Source organism: Gossypium raimondii, unplaced genomic scaffold, assembly GCF_025698545.1.
Source record: "Gossypium raimondii isolate GPD5lz unplaced genomic scaffold, ASM2569854v1 Contig00288, whole genome shotgun sequence".
In the NCBI taxonomy this organism is placed as follows: domain Eukaryota; kingdom Viridiplantae; phylum Streptophyta; class Magnoliopsida; order Malvales; family Malvaceae; genus Gossypium; species Gossypium raimondii.
The window spans coordinates 1-20,684 of NW_026291388.1; the positions used below are offsets into that span (position 1 = coordinate 1).

At 34.1% G+C, this 20,684-nt stretch overlaps 5 pseudogenes; all 5 read left to right on the forward strand.

Moving 5' to 3' along the window:
• The first annotated feature begins 1,180 nt into the window (after positions 1-1,180).
• Positions 1,181-2,752, forward strand: LOC128038479 (acetyl-coenzyme A carboxylase carboxyl transferase subunit beta, chloroplastic-like; annotated as a pseudogene).
• Positions 2,753-3,550: 798 nt separating this feature from the next.
• On the forward strand, positions 3,551-4,583 carry LOC128038475 (photosystem I assembly protein Ycf4-like; annotated as a pseudogene).
• A 924-nt stretch (positions 4,584-5,507) lies between these two features.
• LOC128038476 (cytochrome f-like) lies at positions 5,508-7,414 on the forward strand (annotated as a pseudogene).
• Positions 7,415-16,595: 9,181 nt separating this feature from the next.
• LOC128038473 (photosystem II CP47 reaction center protein-like) lies at positions 16,596-18,103 on the forward strand (annotated as a pseudogene).
• A 509-nt stretch (positions 18,104-18,612) lies between these two features.
• Positions 18,613-20,486, forward strand: LOC128038474 (cytochrome b6-like; annotated as a pseudogene).
• Positions 20,487-20,684: the final 198 nt, after the last annotated feature.

The window sequence follows — 20,684 nt, forward strand, 5'->3', positions numbered from 1 at the left end:
TGCCGAGATAATGGTCTACTTCTTCACATCCATCGCGCAATGCCGCAGTTATTGATAGACAGAAGAATCATGGTATGCACTTTCGTGTACTAGCTAAAGCTTTACGTATGTCTGGTGGAATCATATTCACGCTGGTACAGTAGTAGGTAAACTTGAAGGAGAAAGGGACATAACTTTGGGCTTTGTTGATTTACTACGTGATGATTTTATTGAAAAAGATCGAAGCCGTGGTATTTATTTCACTCAAGATTGGGTTTCTATGCCAGGTGTTCTGCCCGTAGCTTCGGGGGTATTCAGTTTGGCATATGCCTGCTTTGACCGAGATCTTTGGAGATGATTCCGTACTACAATTCGGTGGAGGAACTTTAGGACACCCTTGAAATGCACGGGTGCCGTAGCTAATCAGTAGCTTTAGAAGCATGTGTACAAGCTCGTAATGAGGGACGTGACCTTGCCCGCGAGGGTAATGAAATTATCCGCGAGGCTAGCAAATGGAGTCCTGAACTAGCTGCTGCTTGTGAAGTATGGAAGGCGATCAAATTTGAATTCGACGCAGTGGATAAATTAGATAAACCAGCTTGATAAATCAAATTTGAATTCGAAAGCAATGGATACTTTGTAATCCAGTAATTACTGTCAGTTTGTTGAATTGCAATTAAACTCGGCCCAATCTTTTACTAAAGGATTGAGCCGATTCTATTATCTATATTTTGATAGATATATTTTATCTAGATATACAAGATTTTAAATACAAAATAAAGACTAAACACAACTCAAATTTTCTCCTGGGTCCATAATTAATCCTATGTATGGATCCTTAGGATTGAGTGTATTCTTTTCTATCCTATATACCACGGTTTCGGATCATGGATCGAGCCAAGCATCACAACTTCTTCTACCCATCCTGTATGTTGTCCTTTTGGCTCCGTGTTGGAATAAAACTTATTGTATTGTATTAGTAGACGAGATTTTACGAAAAGGTTCTTGATAGGAGAAAATTTCTTTTTCCATTTTTTCAGTGCGGATTTTACAACATGGAAATCACTATTTCTAATTGAAAATTGATATTTCTAATTCAAAAGAAAAAGAGCTCTATCATATATAATGAACTGCTACTCCAGGTTCTCACAAAGGGAATCGTTTCTTTCAATATTCACTCATTGTTCGTTAATAACCTAGTGATTGTATCTAGTATGCGTATTCTGATAGGAAATAAAATATTCAATTGATTTTTCATCGAATGACTATTCATCTACTGTACTTTCATGGAAATAGAGGCAAAAGCTCTATGGAAAATCATGGTTCAATTTGATCTTGTCTAAGGGAGAATTAGAATACAGATGTGGGCTAAGTAAATCAATGGATAGCCACCTTGGTCCTGTTGAAAATACTACTGTAAACGAAGACCCGACTAGAAATGATACGGATAAAAACATTCATGATTGTAGTGACAGCTCTAGTTATTACAGTAAGGTTGATCATTTAGTTGACGTCAAAGACATTCAGATTTCATTTCTGATGACACCTTTTAATTAGGGATAGTAATCAGGACCGTTATTCCATATATTTTGATAGTGAAAATCAAATTTTGAGCTTAACAATGATCATTCTTTTTGAGTGAACTAGAAAGTTTTTTATAGTTATCATAATTCTAGTTATATGAATAATGGATCGAAAAATGATGAGTCCACTATCATTTTAACTTGGATGATAATGATACTAACTATGGTTGGAATAATCACATTAATAGTTGTATTGACTCTTATCTTCGTTCTCAAATCTGTATTGATAGTTCCATTTTAAGTGGTAGTGACAATTCCAATGATAATTATATTTATAATTACATTTGCGGCGAAGGTGGAAATAGTAGTGAAGGCAAAATTTCGATATAATAACTCGTGAAAATGGTAATGATTTAACTCTAAAGAAAGTTCTAATGATCTCGATCTATACAAGGATTTGTGGGTTCAATGCGAATGCGAAAATTGTTATGGAGTAAATTATAAGAAATCGCTTAATTCAAAATGAATATTTGTGAACAATGTGGATATCATTTGAAAATGAGGAGTTCAGATAGAATCGAACTTTCGATTGATCCAGGCACTTGGGTCCTATGGATGAAGACATGATCTCTCTGGATCCCATTGAATTTCAGTCTGAAGAAGAGCTTTATAAAGATCGTATTGACTTTTATCAAAGAAAGACAGGATTAACTGAGGCTATTCAAACAGGCACGGGTCAACTAAACGGTATTCCTATAGCAATCAGGGTTATGGATTTTCAGTTTATGGGGAGTATGGGATCCGTAGTAGGCAGAAAATCACCCGTTTGATCGAATATGCTACCAATAATTTTTACCTCTTATTCTAGTGTGTGCTTCCGGAGGAACACGCATGCAAGAAAGTTTGAGCTTGATGCAAATGGCTAAAATATCTTCCGCTTTATATGATTATCAATCAAATAAAAGTTATTTTATGTATCAATTCTTACATCTCCTACTACTGGTGGGTGACCGCGAGTTTTGGTATGTTGGGGATATCATTATTGCTGAACCCAATGCCTATATTGCATTTGCGGGTAAAGAGTAATTGAGCAAACATTGAATAAAACAATACCGGAAGGTTCACAGGCAGCTGAATATTTATTCCATAAGGGTTTATTCGATCAATCGTACCGTAATCCTTTAAAGGTGTTCTGGTGAGTTAGTTCAGCTCCACGGTTTTTTCCGTTGAATCAAAATTCAATCAAGTAGAGTCTTAAGTGAAATTTTTGATTTGTAGTGAAAAGGTAGTTAGTTAGTTTATCAGAATCAAAGTCAAAGCCCATTACGCGGCTTTGACTTTGTATTAAAAAATTGTCGAAAAACAAATTATGTGGATAATTATTATTATCATTATCCGATATTACTAATGAGTAAACCTCTAGCAACAAGATAAAAAGCGAATTTTTCCTTCTGTGAAATGAAATTCAATTTGGAGACAAATAAAACAATTTGATCTTCCTCTATTGCGTATGTATATATAATTTAAATAGAAAAAATAGAATAGAAATATAGAGTTTTGCATCTTTCTATATCTCCGAAAATTCTATTTTACTAATAATCCCTGTTCTTGGATCGGATTCTAACGAATCGAATCTTTCGACAATTTGTAATAAACTCTTTCTTTAGTAAATTCAAAATTCAAATTAGAAGACAAGAACAATAGAATAATAAGAAAAGTAAGAATAAAGTAAGATAATAAAGAAAGTGGATTATCTTATCATATACACCTATTTTATTTGATTTAAAAGATGGGCAAGTCCTTTTATTTAATTCTACATTCCTTGCACTTATTAGATATCTATTAGATATATAGACTCGCTTAGATATACTTAGTATTTAGATATAATTAGTATAATATACCAATTATAATATAATCGTTATAAGATATATTTCTAACTAAACAATATAACAATAACAGGTACAAATATTAAATTGAGGTACCCATTTTATGACAACTTTCAGCAGTTTTCCCTCTATTTTGTGCCTTTAGTAGGCCTATATTTCCGCAATTGCAATGGCTTCTTTATCTTTGTATGTTCAAAAAACTAAGATTTTTTAGATTCGATGGGGCCAAGACCAAATCTTATCTATTTTTTTTTCAAGACTTAGATGTCATGGATACCTATTTAGTAGAATATTGTAGAACATCCGGCTTACCCGAACCGAACATAAATGAAAAAGCCCCTCTTATGCATACGTAAACATGGTATAGGGTTAAATGAATTATAGCAAGTGGATCGGTACCGAACGGATGTATGAAATTAAAGTCTATATATCTAGTAGATCCGTATAGGCGATCATATAAAGGGGATGATTTTAGATCGAAGCAATTTGATGAATTCCTTCTAAAAGTTCATATCAAAATAGTCCTAGTTGATGAGAGTTACTTCGGAAACAAAAAAAGTAAAGTCGAATTTTTTTGGTTATTCTCTCAATTCGAATAAAATGCAACTGGATCTAGTATGTATGAGTTGGCGATCAGAATCTATATGGATAGAATTTATAGTGGGATCTCGAAAAACAAGCAATTTCTGCTGGGCCTTTATCCTTTTTTTTGGTTCATTAGGGTTTTTATTAGTTGGAACTTCTAGTTATCTTGGTAGGAATTTGATATCTTTATTTCCGTCTCAGCAAATAGTTTTTTCCACAAGGAATCGTGATGTCTTTCTATGGGATCGCAGGCCTCTTTATTAGTTCCTATTTGTGGTGCACAATTTTTTGGAATGTAGGCAGTGGTTATGATCGATTCGATAGAAAGGAGGGAATAGTATGTATTTTTCGTTGGGGTTTTCCTGGAAAAAATCGTCGCATCTTTCTACGATTCCTTATGAAAGATATTCAGTCCATCAGAATAGAAGTTAAAGAGGTATTTATGCTCGTCGTGTCCTTTATATGGAAATCAGAGGCCAGGGGCCGTTCCTTGACTCGTACTGATGAAATTTGACTCCCGCGAAATTGAACAAAAAGCTGCTGAATTGGCCTATTTTTTGCGTGTACCGATTGAAGTCTTTTGAAATGAATTGCAGAATAAAAGCTTTCTCGCCGGGAGGAAAAAGCTCAATCCAAGAATCCTCTTTTTTCTATAGCAGAACTAAACTGAAGTTTCTTCAGAATGCCCATTCAAACCAAAGCGGACGTATACGGAAGAGTCATAACATAAAAAAACAGTTTTTTTTGTCCACAAAAATAGTTTTTTATGCGTCTGTAAATGTAAAACCGCTCAACTTAATTCAGTAACAAAATAAGCAAGAAATCGAAATACTGGATTCATCTCATATATCAAGTATTTCGAAATAAACTTTCGCTTTTTATTTGCAATATTTGGAGTTGATACGTGAGATACAGATAGATCATATCTTATGAATTTTCTCTCTTTCTTTTCTCAATCACCCCTCCTTTATCCTTTCTTTTGTGCTCCTTAAGAACTAAAACTAAACAAGTGGTTCTTTATAACATAATGATAAACGTAATGATACCTTTTCTGTCTTTTTTTGTCACTCATTTTGATCAGCATAATATTTTCCTAATTTTTTTCAATTATTGCTGGACTCTAGACTCTATATAGTTTGATAACCCGCGAAAATTTTCGACATATTTGATTGCGATCTTGATATAGACAGGGCGCTCCTTCGTCTCAAAATCTGAATAGAACAATCTTTATTATTTGAAGGTTCTTTCGGGCAGTTATCAAAAAGGCAATTGCTGAATTTGATCAATTGAGATATCTGGAAACAATAACAATATCAATATAACAATAATATATATATTTCATTCGAATTCAAAGTGGATTCTTATTTTCTATATTCTGTATTCTTTTAGATTCAATTAGATTCAAGGGCTAAGCACTGAATCAAAAAAAAACAGAATAGATTCATATTTCCACTTTATAATATAATGAAAGGCATGCTTGATGAAAGATTAGATCACAAAAGTCAATGAAATTGGGTTCATTAACAACTCACAGATGAAAAAATGGCAAAAAAAGCATTCACTCCTTCTATATCTTGCATCTATAGTATTTTGCCTGGTGGATCTCTCTCTCATTTAATAAAAGTCTGAAATCTTGGATTACTAATTGGTGGGATACTAGGCAATCCGAAACTTTTTGAATGATATTCAAGAAAGAGTATTCTAGAACAATTCATAGAAGAACTCTTCTGTTGGACGAAATGATAAAGAATACCCGGAAACATCTACAAAGCTTCGTATAGGAATCCAAAAAAACGATCAATTGATCAAGCTGCACAATGAGGATCAATCATATACGATTTTACTTCTCGACCAATCTAATCTGTTTCGTTATTCTAAGTGGTTATTCTATTTTAGGGAATGAAGAACTTCTTATTCTTAACTCTTGGGTTCAAGAATTCCTATATAATTTAAGCGACACAATAAGCACTTCTTTACTTTAACAGATTTATGTATAAGTTTTCATTCGCTTACGGTTTGGGAACTAATGATTGGCTCTATATACAAGATTTTGGATTTGCTCATAATGATCAAATTATATATCTGGTCTTGTTTCTACCTTTCCAGTCATTCTAGATACAATTTTAAATATTGGATCTTTCGTTATTTAAATCGTGTCTCCGTCACTTGTAGTTATTTATCATTCAATGAATGAAAATGATTCGGATTCAATTATAATCTTTCTTACTTTCGAGATAAGCAAAAGCATGCAAAGTCGTACTTACTTTACTCTTTCACCATCAGGAGATACAATTTCTCCTCTGTTTCCAGTCATTTTTTTCCAGTTTTCAGTAAAAGTAAATAGCAGAATCGTGGCTAGGGAACTATACTAGTGACCTACCTAATTTTATTGAGAAATTTTCGGGATCAATGATTGGACCATACAAACTAGAAATACTTTTCTTGGATAAAGAGGAGATTACTCGATCCATTTCCGTATCGCTCATGATCTATATATAACCGGGCTTCCATTTCAAATGCATATCCCATTTTTGCTGTGAGGGTGAAAATCCACGAGCAACTGGGCGTATTGTATGTGCCAATTGCCATTTAGCGAATAAACCCGTGGATATTGAGGTTCCACAAGCGGTACTTCCTGATACTGTATTTGAAGCGGTTGTTAGAATTCCTTATGATATGCAACTGAAACAAGTTCTTGCTAATGGTAGAAAGGGCTTTGAATGATTTCTGTTCTTATTTTACCAGAGGGTTGGTTAGCCCCGCCTGATCGTATTCCTTGAGATGAAAGAAAGATAGCAATCTGTCTTTCAGAACTGCTAAGAAAATATTCTTGTGATGGGTCCTGTTCCTGGTAAAAAATATAGTGAAATCACCTTTCCTATTCTTTCCCCAGACCCTGCTAGTAATAAGGATGTTCATTTCCATAAACCATATACGGCAACAGGAAGGAAGATTATCCGACAGGAACAAAAGTAATACTGTTTATAATGCTACGGCAGCAGGTATAGTAAGCAAAATCATACGAAAAGAAAAAGGGGGGTATGAAATAACCATAACGGATGCCTTGGATGGACATCAAGTGGTTGATATTATCCCCCCAGGACCAGAACTTCTTGTTTCAGAGGGTGAATCTATCAAACTCGATCAACCATTAACAATTAATCCTAATGTGGGTGGATTTGGTCAGGGGGATGCAGAAATAGTACTTCAAGACCCACTACGCGTCCAAGGTCTTTTGTTCTTCTTGGCATCTATTGTTTTGCACAATCTTTTGGTTCTTAAAAAGAAACAGTTTGAGAAGGTTCAAGTGTCCGAAATGAATTTCTAGATCTGTGGATTTATCAACATCAAATTTGTAAAAAAGAACAAATTCTTCCTGGCAATTAGGTTAGGTATAATGAAAAAAAGGATGAAAAGTCTTTTGCTTGTTTCTATTCTTTCTCTAGAATTGCTTTTACCGCATTCAAAACAAAATATATATATTGTGAAAGACTATTTGTCTTTACCTCTTTTCTTTTTCAATCTAAATTGGACTAAATTGGGGGTAATTATATTCCTATTGTCAGTGTCAGATTAAAATGTTACAGAATCGTTTTGTTTCTAAATTCAATTTGGTAGATACTAAACATAAGATAAGTAAGTGGAGAATAGAAAGGAAGGATAAATAGGGAACAAATAATTACAGGAATATTCTTCGTCTTTCTCCTTCGACACAAGAAAGGTGTGTAATTCCTTTTCTTGTGTCAAATCATCTTTTACAGGACCCGTTCGTCAAAGATTTCTATTCTTAGTTTCGATTTTTCCCGATTTTCAGAACCCTTTATTTTTCAGTTACTTATAATAGAATAAGTAATAAGGATAATATAATAAGTATAAAATAAGTCAAATAAGTATATATATACTAAGTAATGGACAACCAAAAAAAGAGAAGGAATCCTTACCGATTTTTTGATAAAATAGAATCAAGGCGATAAACTTATAAAATAATTTCAAACTTTGATGAAATACTAAAATAAATCGAGTAAGGTTAGACTAGTCTAGAAAAGGTTTGATTGATATCTGGTCGACAGAAAAAATATTAAATATATATTGTGTCATCCAATTGGTGATTCCTTTTTCTTCTAACCTTGAAAGTATCGATAGATACTATCGAAGAGAATACTATGAATCAATTAATTGAAATTGAGTTCATTTTCAAAAAATCATCGGAAAAAGTGATCCATTTGTTGTCATTTATACGACCAAATATAATGATCATGATCATTAAAATTCAACAGGACCCTTCCTCATGAATCAGACAAAGAGGGAGGCGGGCCCCGTTGAGTTCTTACTTTCATGCCTATAACTTAGTTCGTCCCATTATCCATTATTCCATATTACAGGGATGACCCAATCCAGAATATGAACCATAAAGAAAATACCTATTAAACCGATCACAGGAATACCAGTTACCGTACCTATTATCAAAGGAATCCTTCCAGTAGTATCAGCCATTTATCCCGCTTCCCTCCGCATTTCATCAAGTGGTCGCTAAAGACATAAACAGTCATAGATAATTATGAGATACAATCCTTCCGAATGGGATAAGATAATTCCTACTATTATTTAGTATTCTACTACTCTTTTTCTTAATTGAAGAAATAATTGGAAAATAAAACAGCAAGTACAAAAATGATAATAACCCCAGTAGAGACTGGTACGATTCAATTCAACATTTGTTCGTTCAGGTTTGATTGTGTCATAGCTCTATAATTAATTCGAATTAGGTTTATCGTTGGATGAACTGCATTGCTGATATTGACCCCAAAAAAAACGGTAGGTACAGCTGTCCGTGAACAGCCAACCATCATCACTGTAAAAATTGGATAGGTTCGATCTATGGTCATTGGGTCCTCCTAAAAGATCTACTAAATTCATCGAGTTGTTCAAAAGAATCAAAACGGCCAGTTATTAATGGAATTCCTTGTCGGCTCTCTGTAAAATACTCGTTTGGACGAGGGCTTCCAAACACATCATAAGCTAAACCTGTGCTGACGAATAACCAACCCGCGATGAATAGGGAAGGTATAGTAATACTATGAATGACCCAGTATCGAATACTGGTAATAATATCAACAAAGAACGTTCTCCTGTTTCCAGACATGCCGACTCCACATATTCTTGTAGGGATCGATTCCGTAAAAGATGGGATCAGTAAATAGAATTCACCGAAACTCAATCTTTGTGAGATCGTCAATATTGTACAAAGGTATTTTTAAAGTATACCGAATCAGTATAGCTATCCTTCTTCTGACACAGCAACGCAATTTCAAACAGTATATCGACGTGAAGTGCTAGATAATTTCTTTCTTCTTCTTGCGTGATAACCCAGTATCATGCAATAGAAAATTCCTCAAATTCCTGGAGGTATTGGCTTGGGCCTAGAAACGGCGGATCAGGTAACCCGTGAATCCAACGAGTTGGTTTATAATAATTCATGAAGGAAATTATCATATTTCCGCAAGTCAATTAGATGCGAAATATAAAATTGACTGACTTTTTCGTAGTTACTGAGGTTTTTTTTTTTTTGGAAGCCCTCTTTTTTTATTTTAAGGAATTGCTAGTCGTCTAGTAACAAGTAAGAGTAGTCGATAGTATTAGATATAGATAAAAAAAGAGCAAGAATAAAAAAAATTCTACTAATCAATATTTGTGAGGCGGCCTTTCTTGTATTCTTGTATTAGATCAAAGTTTTTCTTGACCTAACTACAAAGATGATGAATCGATTTCTTTTTTTCTACTTTGTCCTGCCGCTCTATTTTGTGAATACCGTTTATAATGATTGATGAAGCAAAAATTTCAATTGAACTTATTATTTCAATTGGTATTTTGCTTATCCTCTCGTTTAAAATTGAAACTTAGGTAAGTGCTTTATAAACATATGTATAAAAGAACATATTTCATTTAGCTCCTTCATGCCTACTATAACTAGTTATTTCGGTTTTTACTAGCGGCTTTAACTATAACCTCAGCTTTATTTATTGGTCTGAGTAAGATACGACTTATTTGAAAATTAATTCAATGAACGAACAATTCATAAAAACAAAGCTTTCTGTCCTATTCCATATATTCTCTAGCTCCTTACCGTGTTAATTATCAATTATTAGGTATTGATATTCATGGGCAATAGAAATTAATATTTAGGGATAGATATTACCTTTCTTTTCTCCTTTCAAATAAATTGAAATGATTGAAGTTTTCTATTTGGAATCGTCTTGGGTCTAATTCCTATTACTTTGGCTGGATTATTCGTAACCGCATATTTACAATACAGACGTGGTGATCAGTTGGACCTTTGATTAATTAACATACCTTTTTGGATTAATTCTTTTTTTGACCCCTTTAATTCTTAAATTTTGAATTTCAATTTATTTAATAATTTGAATTTTATAATTTAATCCAAGGAGGTCAAATTCAATTGCTGTTCAATTTTTTTTTTTCAGTTCGGTGTAATTTTCGACCTAACAAGGCGGAATCACGCTCTGGATTTGAACCTACGACATTGGGTTTTGGAGACGTTCTACCGAACTGAACTAAGAGCTTTCTTATCATAATAAATAAGACTGTAAAAAGAGGATTCTTTTATTTTATAACCCCAATACATCGCGCACAACTATACTATCATATATCATATATAATATGAGAAATGATAGATTATGTATGTAATTTTAATCAATCTAAAACGACTCCTCGTTACTGCTCAAAGGAAAATAATAGGTAGGGATGACAGGATTTGGACATTTTGTACCCAAAACAAACGCTTACCAAGCTGCGCTACATCCCTTTCAATTGGCCTACAATGTCATTGTAGAAATCCTGTCTTGTTTTCCACCTTATTTCATCTATTGATATACAAAACGGATCTTTCCATTTCCTCTTTTTGGTCTCATATCATATAACAACCATATAATGAATAATAAATGAATATTTTTGCGGAAATTCTCAGGCGGAAAGGGACCTATTTTTTGTGTTTTGAAAGGGAAAATCTTATCTATCGAATCATTGTACATTTTAATTTGAATTAGAATTCCGGGTACAAATAGACAAATCCAAGTGGTCTTTAACCACACATACGCGATTATATGTATTACCATAATGTAATACGATAAAGAAGGAGGATTTTAAATGCGAGATCTAAAACATATATCTTTCCGTAGCACCGGTACTAAGTACTCTCTGGTTCGGTTCTTTAGCGGTTTATTAATAGAGATCAATCGTTTCTTCCGGATGCGTTAACATTCCCTTTTTTTAATTCTAGTTATTGCGCAGGACGGGGCAAAAAATTAGATCGAGATACAATCAAATATCTGTGACTACTCTCTCGCCCCCCTTTTTTAGTTTTTTTTCGAATTAGATAGAATTAGATAAAATAAATAAGGAAGGTAGAACGAAAAAGTAGATTCAACCTCACGAAACTCGGGTTCAAGCTCCAATTAAATTACTAGTAGAGCGAGAAATGTGGCTGGAACAACAGTATCCTACATACTTAAAGAAAATACCGTACAGTGGTTTGATTCTAAATAGAGTTCGAAATCGTTGTATTACTTATTCTTATTATTTACTATTACTCTAAATCTATATTGATTTACTATATTGATTGCAACAAAATCTTTCAAGATTTGGTTTTGAGTTGCAACTTTTATTTCTTTTTTTTCATTCCTTTCTTCTTCGCTTTTGATCGGAAAATAGAAAAGTTGGGTGAATTAAAAACTCAAAGGAGGTTCATGGCCAAGAGTAAAGATGTCCGAGTAACGATTATTTTGGAATGTACCAGTTGTGTTCGAAACGGCGTTAATAAGGAATCAACGGTATTTCCAGGTATATTACTCAAAAAATCGACACAATACATGATCGATTGGAATTGAAGAAATTCTGTCCCTATTATTTGCAAACATACAATTCACGGGAGATAAAAATAAATCGAATCAAGTGCTCGTATGTCACCACTTACCGAGAATATGAAAATATGACATTAGGTATATAATATATTAAGTATAAGTATAGAATTAGTTATATATAACGCATATTTTCTTTCTATATTATTAATATTATTTCTATATTATTAATATATTTTTATTTTTATTTATATATATTTAAATTATATATTTAAATGATAAATAATAATAAAATAAACAATAAAATAAACAAACCAAATCCTATTTATTATATTAATTCTATAATTTGAATTTTCAAAATAGGATTTTAGAAATAGAAGGGATAGATTCTTTTTAGAAATAAGGAATAAAAGAAATCATGGATAAATCAAGCGACTCTTTCTTAAATCCAAGCGATCTTTTCAGAGGTTGCTGATCCAATCGGGGATCGAATTGATTATAACATGAGTTTAATTAGTCGATTTATTAGTGAACAAGGAAAATATTATCTAGGCGAGTAAATAGATTGACCTTAAAAACAACAACGATTAATTACTATTGCTATAAAACAAGCTCGTATTTTATCTTCGTTACCTTTCTTATAATGAGAAACAGTTTGAAAGAAGCGAGTCGACCACTAGAACTACTGCTCTTAGAACCAGAAATAAATAGGTTACCCTTCAAAGAATCGAATCCGGTTGGGAAGAAAAAAATATTTTTTTTTTGAGCGCCTTCGCTCATCTTGTTTTGATGACCTTATCAGAACCTTATCAGAATCAGATTTTTTATCATATTAATTTCTCTACCTTCCCCGAGTTCATTCTCGAGGAAACCATTTTTTAAAGCATTTCGTTGGATTCCTTCGATCTCCTTATTTTCTAATCTCGTTGGAAATCATATAAAGACAATTCCTATTTGAGATAGCTATTTGTGCAAGTATTTTACGATTCAGAAGCAACTGTTTCTTGTACAGATTGTGTATTCTACTATAACTATAGGATACCCCCACTCCGCGAATTACTGCATTTATTCAGGTGATCCACAAACGACGAAAATCCTTTTTTCCTATCTCTATCGATGAGCCGAAACCAAAGCTCTTATTCTTTGTTGAGTAATAGTTCGATAAGTCTTGAATGAGCCCCTCGAGCTTGATGCAAATAAACTAATTTTTTTTCGACGTCTACAGCTATCCCGTTTAATTCTGGTCATTGAATAAAAGAAATTTTGATGAATAACTAATTCTTTCTTTCAGTTATTCTTTTCTAGTCTATTAATAACAAAACGGATTCTTCAATGTATAAAATAAAAATTCAATGGCTTTTGCTACTCTAACCGTCCCGACCACGATTTTCCTACATTTCTATTTCATTGAAATAAGAAATTGTATTGATACTAGGTATCAAAAAAGCATATTAACTAAAATAAAGGAGTAAATAGAAATGGATAAATAAATAGTGGGTTCCATCGTTTCTATGGTTACTTCTTAAACGGTGAGGTCCTCTCTATACACCGAGCTCATTCCTTCATTTAATTGGTAACTTGCAGTTCACACTCTTGGCTCTACTCATAAATTTTCCAGTAATAGATCTTTCACAACGAGATCTATCTTATACAGTAACGGTATGTAAGGATGAGGATTAATTGGGGCCGAAGTTCTTTGCAAGAATCGAAGCATAATCTTTTGCTTTTTAAATAGGATTTTCCCGCTTAATGATAAGCATTTACCAATGGAATTTTTCTCATCTTAAATTCCAAGATTGGTTTGCGCCAATGGAAACCATAAATTTCATATACACAATAGAAGGATATGGTAGATCTATCTTTTTAGATAGTGAACGGACGAACCCCATTCTATTCACTGGTATGGATCGTTGATACTGAAAAAGTTGTTTCTTTTTTCTCAGCCCATGATCTGAACAAGTCCTTTTACCACTAGTACACATGTTCCTCGGCGCTGAGGACATCCCAAGAGCAGGGGATTTCGTGACATTTCTAATTGGCTGTCTTGCATTTCTAATAAGTTGTTTAATAGTTGGCATACTGAATCATATACATAATAGACTGGTTTAGATCGATCCTAGATGATTCTGAATTACTTCTTTTCTTTTAATAGATTAATAAAATATAACCCCTTAGGCTTAAGTTAAGAAAGGAAGAAGAGGTTAAATCAATCTTAATAAAATTGTGGATTGGTGTTAAATCGTTGCTATTGCTATTTGTTATTTAACTTATTTAACCGCTACAAGATCCACAATTCCATGAGCTTGGCTTCTGTTGCTGACATAAAACATCTCTTTCCATGTCTTCGGATACAACCCATAGGGGCTTGCCGTTCTTTGTACATAAACCCTTGTGAGGCTTTGAAGTTTCAGTAGTTCTTCCGCTTCCAGGATAAATTCTCCTGTTTGTGCCTCATAAAAAGAACTAGCAGGTTGATGGATCATTACCCTGATGATATAACATAATAAAAGGTTCTTCTAACTCACATAATGAGGTGAGAAGAATAGCTAAAAATAGCTAAAGAATAATAAGAAAAAAAAGATAGAATTGAACAACCGTACAGGCATTTTTTGTGCATTGCATACGGCTTTCCAATGGAATTCTCTTTTTTCATCGAAAAAAGAAAATATAGAGAGCGTCTATTAGACCCAGATCACTAAATAATCCAATTACCACCCTTCTTTTTTTCTTTTTTTTCGGAAAAGTTCAAAAATACTATGATGGCTCCGTTGCTTTATATATTTATTTCGTCTGTAATTCAGCAATCCCAAAGTTTCTTTTTTTTTTTCCAAAAGAAAGAAAAAAAATAGTCTTTTTTTCGTACTCTTTATTTTATAACATAAATATTGTTATAAATATGTTAATAGCCTCTGGTGTGAAAAGAAAAAAAGTTTGTGACGCTGAGATGGGCTGAAAGCTAAGATAAAATTGGAAATGCCCTTTCTCTCATACTACTCTTTCGATACATAATCTAATGTTTTGAAAAAAAAAAGAAATCAAAAAAATTTCATATCGAATTCGAAGTGCCATGCTATTATTACTTACTAATTCATATTTCATAGGGCGAAGGCATAGTCTTCTTTTTTCTTTCCATCAAATAAAAAAACTCATTGGCGCCGAGCGTGAGGGATATGACGTTTGGTAATTTCTCCTCCGGCCAGGAAAAGATCCCATTGAAGCAGCCAATCCATGCATATTGTATGCATCTGGTTTACTACAAATTGCATAGTATCATAAATAGCTACTCCGGGTATTACCATCCATGGGAGAGTTTATAAACAAATACAGATCTTTGGTATCATTCTCTATACTGAGATATACCATAAGACCAATAAGTTGATTCGAGATCTCGCTATCAACCTCTTGGCCTAAAAATAGTAATCTTTCTCGATAAAGTCGGTTGATTAGGATAAATTGTATCCTTAGTAGCCGTACAGGCACCTTTTGCATACGGTTCAACAAAATTGCGAAAAAAAATCAATGTGTAGATTCCAGCCATCCTTCGTTTTTCTGTGCCTTTTCTAACTACAATTTCTAACGAAGGGGCTTTTTCTTACATTTAAAAATAAATGAAATTCAAAATGAAATTAAAGAAAGATAAGTTTGGCCCGTTTTCCTATAATCTATAATATAGAAAAATTCGCTAAACTTATCGCACAAACTTTTCATTGATCTATTTTTTTTCATTGGGATTCAATCAAATCATGATGTCATTTTCTTGTTCCTGAATGGGTTTCATCAATTTTTATTCAATTTTTTAGGTTTATGCTCTACTCCGAGTAAAGATCCTTGATTTTGATTTGCGCATAGGACCGACCCAATACATCTTTTTGCTATGATTTCATTTCCTTTTTATTTTAATTTAATTCCTTTTTCTTTCATGTTTTCCGCCAAATATTCAACGTATTTCTCATATTATTCGATTGATTAATAGTTTGAAATCGTTCTTATTTCTATTCGAATTTGTAAATAAAAAGATTTATGATTATGATATAGGTGGTAATCATAAATGTATTACCAATTGAGTTTTCTAAACGGAGCCTGGATGCTTCATTTTTCGGTCCAACCAAGCCAACCATAAATCAGTCTAATTGAAAATATTAATCTGGATACCCCCAAAAATAAATGGATCTCTAATTGCACTTCATTACACTTCGCGCTACAAATTTTTGATAATTCAATCAATCTTTTTGGGCAAACAGAGGATATCTCGATCGGGCGAGAGAAAGGAATCATATGACCCAATATATTTGACAAGTCGCACTATACGTCAACCCAAACTGCATCTTCCTCTCGGTTTCGAAAAGGAACTTTTGGAACACCAATAGGCATTAAAGGAAAGAAAAAGAATTAAATACTATATTTCACTTTGATCTGGAAGCGTAATAATGGTCTTAATAATATTGGCCTCATATTTTATACATAGATAGAATAAGGCCATAAAATAAGAAAAGACAGAATGAATGATGAAGAATTCTTACAATAGGTCCTTTGAATGACGAACAAATAGGGATGCGTTCATTCATAAAAAATAGGATCAACCCCCATTGCGTATTGATACTTATCGGGTATAGAATAGATCTGCTTCTCTTTTTTCTTCTGAGCCGAATTCTTCCCTTAATTACTAATGGAATAGAACAAATATTAATCCTTTCTCCGAATCCACCGAAAAGGGGAGGTATTGCCAATGCAGTTACATAGTGTCTATTTTCGTTGATAAAGGGGTATTTCCATGGGTTTGCCTTGGTATCGTGTTCATACTGTCGTATTGAATGATCCCGGTCGCTTGCTTTCTGTTCATATAATGCATACAGCTCTGGTTGCTGGTTGGGCCGGTTCAATGGCTCTATATGATTAGCCGTTTTGATCCCTCCGATCCCGTTCTTGATCCAATGTGGAGACAAGGTATGTTCGTTATACCCTTCATGACTCGTTTAGGAATAACCAATTCATGGGGCGGTTGGAGTATTACAGGGGGGACTATAACAAATCCGGGTATTTGGAGTTACGAAGGTGTGGAGCACATATTGTGTTTCTGGCTTGTGCTTCTTGGCAGCTATCTGGCATTGGGTATATTGGGATCTAGAAATTTTTGTGATGAGCACAGGAAAACCTTCTTTGGATTTGCCCAAGATTTTTGGAATTCATTTATTTCTCTCAGGGTGGCTTGCTTTGGCTTTGGCGCATTTCATGTAACAGGATTGTATGGTCCTGGAATATGGGTGTCGGACCCTTATGGACTAACTGGCAAGGTCCAACCTGTAAATCCGGCGTGGGGCGTGGAAGGTTTTGATCCTTTTGTTCCGGGAGAATAGCCTCTCATCATATTGCAGGGGACATTGGGCATATTGGCGGGCTTATTCCATCTTAGTGTCGCCGCCCCAACGTTTATACAAAGGATTACGTATGGAAATATTGAAACCGTCCTTTCAGTAGTATAGCTGCTGTCTTTTTGCAGCTTTTGTTGTTGGGAACTATGTGGTATGGTTCAGCAACTACCCCATCAGTGTTGGTCCTACTCGTTATCAATGGGATCAAGGATACTTCCAGCAAGAAATATATCGAAGGGTTAGTGCTGGGTTCCGAAAATCAAAGTTTATCAGAAGCTTGGTCTAAATTCCTGAAAAATTGCTTTTATGATTACATTGGCAATAATCCGGCAAAGGAGGATTATTCAGAGCGGAGTTCAATGGACAACGGGATGGAATAGCCGTTGGGTGGTTAGCACCCTATCTTTAGAGATAAAGACGGGCGTGAACTTTTTGTACGTCGTATGCCTACTTTTTTTGAAACATTTCCGGTTGTTTTGGTAGACGGAGACGGAATTGTTAGAGCGGATGTCCCTTTTAGAAGGGCAGAATCAAAGTATAGTGTCGAACAAGTAGGTGTAACTGTTGAGTTCTATGGCGGCGAACTCAATGGGTGAGTTATAGTGATCCTGCTACTGTGAAAAATATACTAGACGTGCTCAATTGGGTGAAATTTTGAATTAGATCGTGCTACTTTGAAATCCGATGGTGTTTTCGTAGCAGTCCGAGGGGTTGGTACTTTTGGGCATGCTTCGTTTGCCTTGCTTTTCTTCTTCGGACACATTTGGCATGGTGCTAGAACCCTGTTCAGAGATGTTTTGCCGGTATTGATCCAGATTTGGATGCTCAAGTGGAATTTGGAGCATTCCAAAACTTGGAGATCAACTACAAGAAGACAAGTAGTCTGATGCAAGATTGCTTTGTTATTTTCGCTTCTACTTCTATTTGTGATTTGCCATAGGCTGCTGGAAAATCTTGATTTAAATCGCTGCCTTTTCTTTGATTCTTGTTCTTTTTTTTATTCGGGAGATGATTCCAAATAAACAGGTACGGAAGCTATAATTGTAAACCACGATCAATTTATGGAAGCATTGGTTTATACATTCCTCTTAGTATCTACTCTAGGGATAATTTTTTCGCTTCTATCTTTTCGAGAACCGCCTAAAATTCTAACTAAAAAATGAAATGATTTTTCATTATCTCAAAATTGAGTAATGAGCCTCCCAATATTGGGAGGCTCATTACTCAATTATCTGTTCCTCGAATGGATCTCTTAATTGTTGAGAGGGTTGCCCAAAGCAGTATATAAGGCGTACCCAGTAAAACTTACAATGTAACCAGATAGAGATGGCGACTAAGGTTGCTGTTTCCATTATTATATAATTTCAAGATCACAATGGGTCTATGATAAATTGTTTATTTACAGCGGAATGATATACAAAGTCAACAGATCTCACTGAATACAAAATAAGATTTATGGCTACACAAACCGTTGAGGTAGTTCTAGATCTGGTCCAAGACGAACTGTTGTAGGGATTTTTTGAAACCATTGAATTCGGAATATGGTAGAGTAGCCCCTGGATGGGAACGACTCCTTTGATGGGTGTCGCAATGGCTTTATTGCGATTTCTTATCTATTATTATTTTGGAGATTTATAATTCTTCCGTTTTACTGGATGGAATTTCAATGAATTAGATTCACAAGAATCACGAAGCCTCGCTTTTCAATACAAAAAGTAAACTTTTAGTTCTCGGATTTTTAGCCCCATTCTATTTCGGTAGTTCGACCGCGAAATTTATTTGTTTCTGTATTTCGGAATATGTGTGTGACTTGTTATAATTGATCCTATTGATAGTACAGAAAATGGGTCTGTCATCTTGATCGAGATAGTTTTATCCGTCGGATAGTCATTCTAGTATCTGGAGCACGGAATATAAATGGATCACAAAGTATTTGAACTATGATTCATACTTAATATTCAAACCTCGTGGCCGGACTCAAAAAAATTCAAAGAAAGAGTTATATTATTTATAAATCGAAAGATTTTTTATTCTTTCAAACTCTCATTTAGTTTATGCTTATTTGATCAAAGGACAAACCTTTCTTTTCTTTGTATTTTTTTATTATATCTATTCTATTGATTGAATAAGTGATGATCCAATGGTTTTACTCAAAGAATCTTTGGACTTAGTTTGAAGGTTTTATTGAATCATCGCGGTTCTGGTATGAATCTGAAGTTTCAATTGATTCATAGGGTCTTAACAAGAATTCCTATCAAAAGAAAAAACAAGAATAAAGCCACATTTCATACAAAGAACAAATCAAAGCAAAGAAAATAAATAAGTAGGTAAATAGAAGATTCAAGGGCTGTAACGATCAACATAAAGACGACTGCGCCGACTTGATTTTGGCATTATAATTACAACTACAAAAAGAGCTTTCGGATTTTCACTCTTTGTGTCTTCAGATAAAATGAATGAAAAGATTAAGAAGTTTCAAACTTTCTATTCCATATCCGTTTCAGCTATTACTTGGTTGTTTTTGTTTGAGCTGTACGAGATGAAATTCTCATATACGGTTCTCGGGGGGGGTCCTCTTGGTTTACCTATCTCAATAAAGTCTATGATTGGTTCGAAGGCGCGCCTCGAAATTCAGGCGGCAGATGATATAACTAGTAAATATGTTCCTCCTCATGTTAACATATTTTATTGTCTAGGAGGAATTACGCTTACTTGTTTTTTGGTACAAGTAGCTACAGGATTTGCTATGACTTTTTATCGTCCAACCGTTACTGGGCTTTTGCTTCTGTTCAATACATAATGACTGAAGCTAACTTTGGTTGGTTAATCCGATCAGTTCATCGATGGTCGGCAAGTATGATGGTCTTAATGATCCTGCACGTATTTCGTGTCTATCTCACTGGTGGTTTAAAAACCTCAGCATTAACTTGGGTTACAGGCGTGGTTCTGGGTGTATTGACCGCATCTTTTGGCGTAACAGGTTATTCCTTACCTCAGGACCAAGTTGGTTATTGGGCAGTCAAAATCGTAACAGGCGTTCCGGACGCTATTCCGATAATAGGATCGCCTTTGGTAGAGTTATTACGTGGAAGTGCTAGTGTGGGACAAGCCACTTTGACCCGTTTTATAGTTTACACTTTTTGTATTACCCCTTCTTACTGTATTTATGTTAATGCATTTCCTAATGATACGTAAGCAAGGCATTTCGGGTCCTTTATAGAGAATATAGACCATAGCTATATTGTAACCAATAATTTATCTTATTACTTGGGAGGAACAATAGTATTTTTGCTACAAATATGGATAATAAAATTGTGAAAAAATTTGGATATTTCCTTTCAACATATTTAATATTATTATTATTTATTTGAGAGGAATTCCAAGAAAATGGATTAGGTGTGACTTGAACTATTGATTGGGCCGTGCAGAAATATATCTGCTTTGATTCACAACCAAATCTTTGTCAAC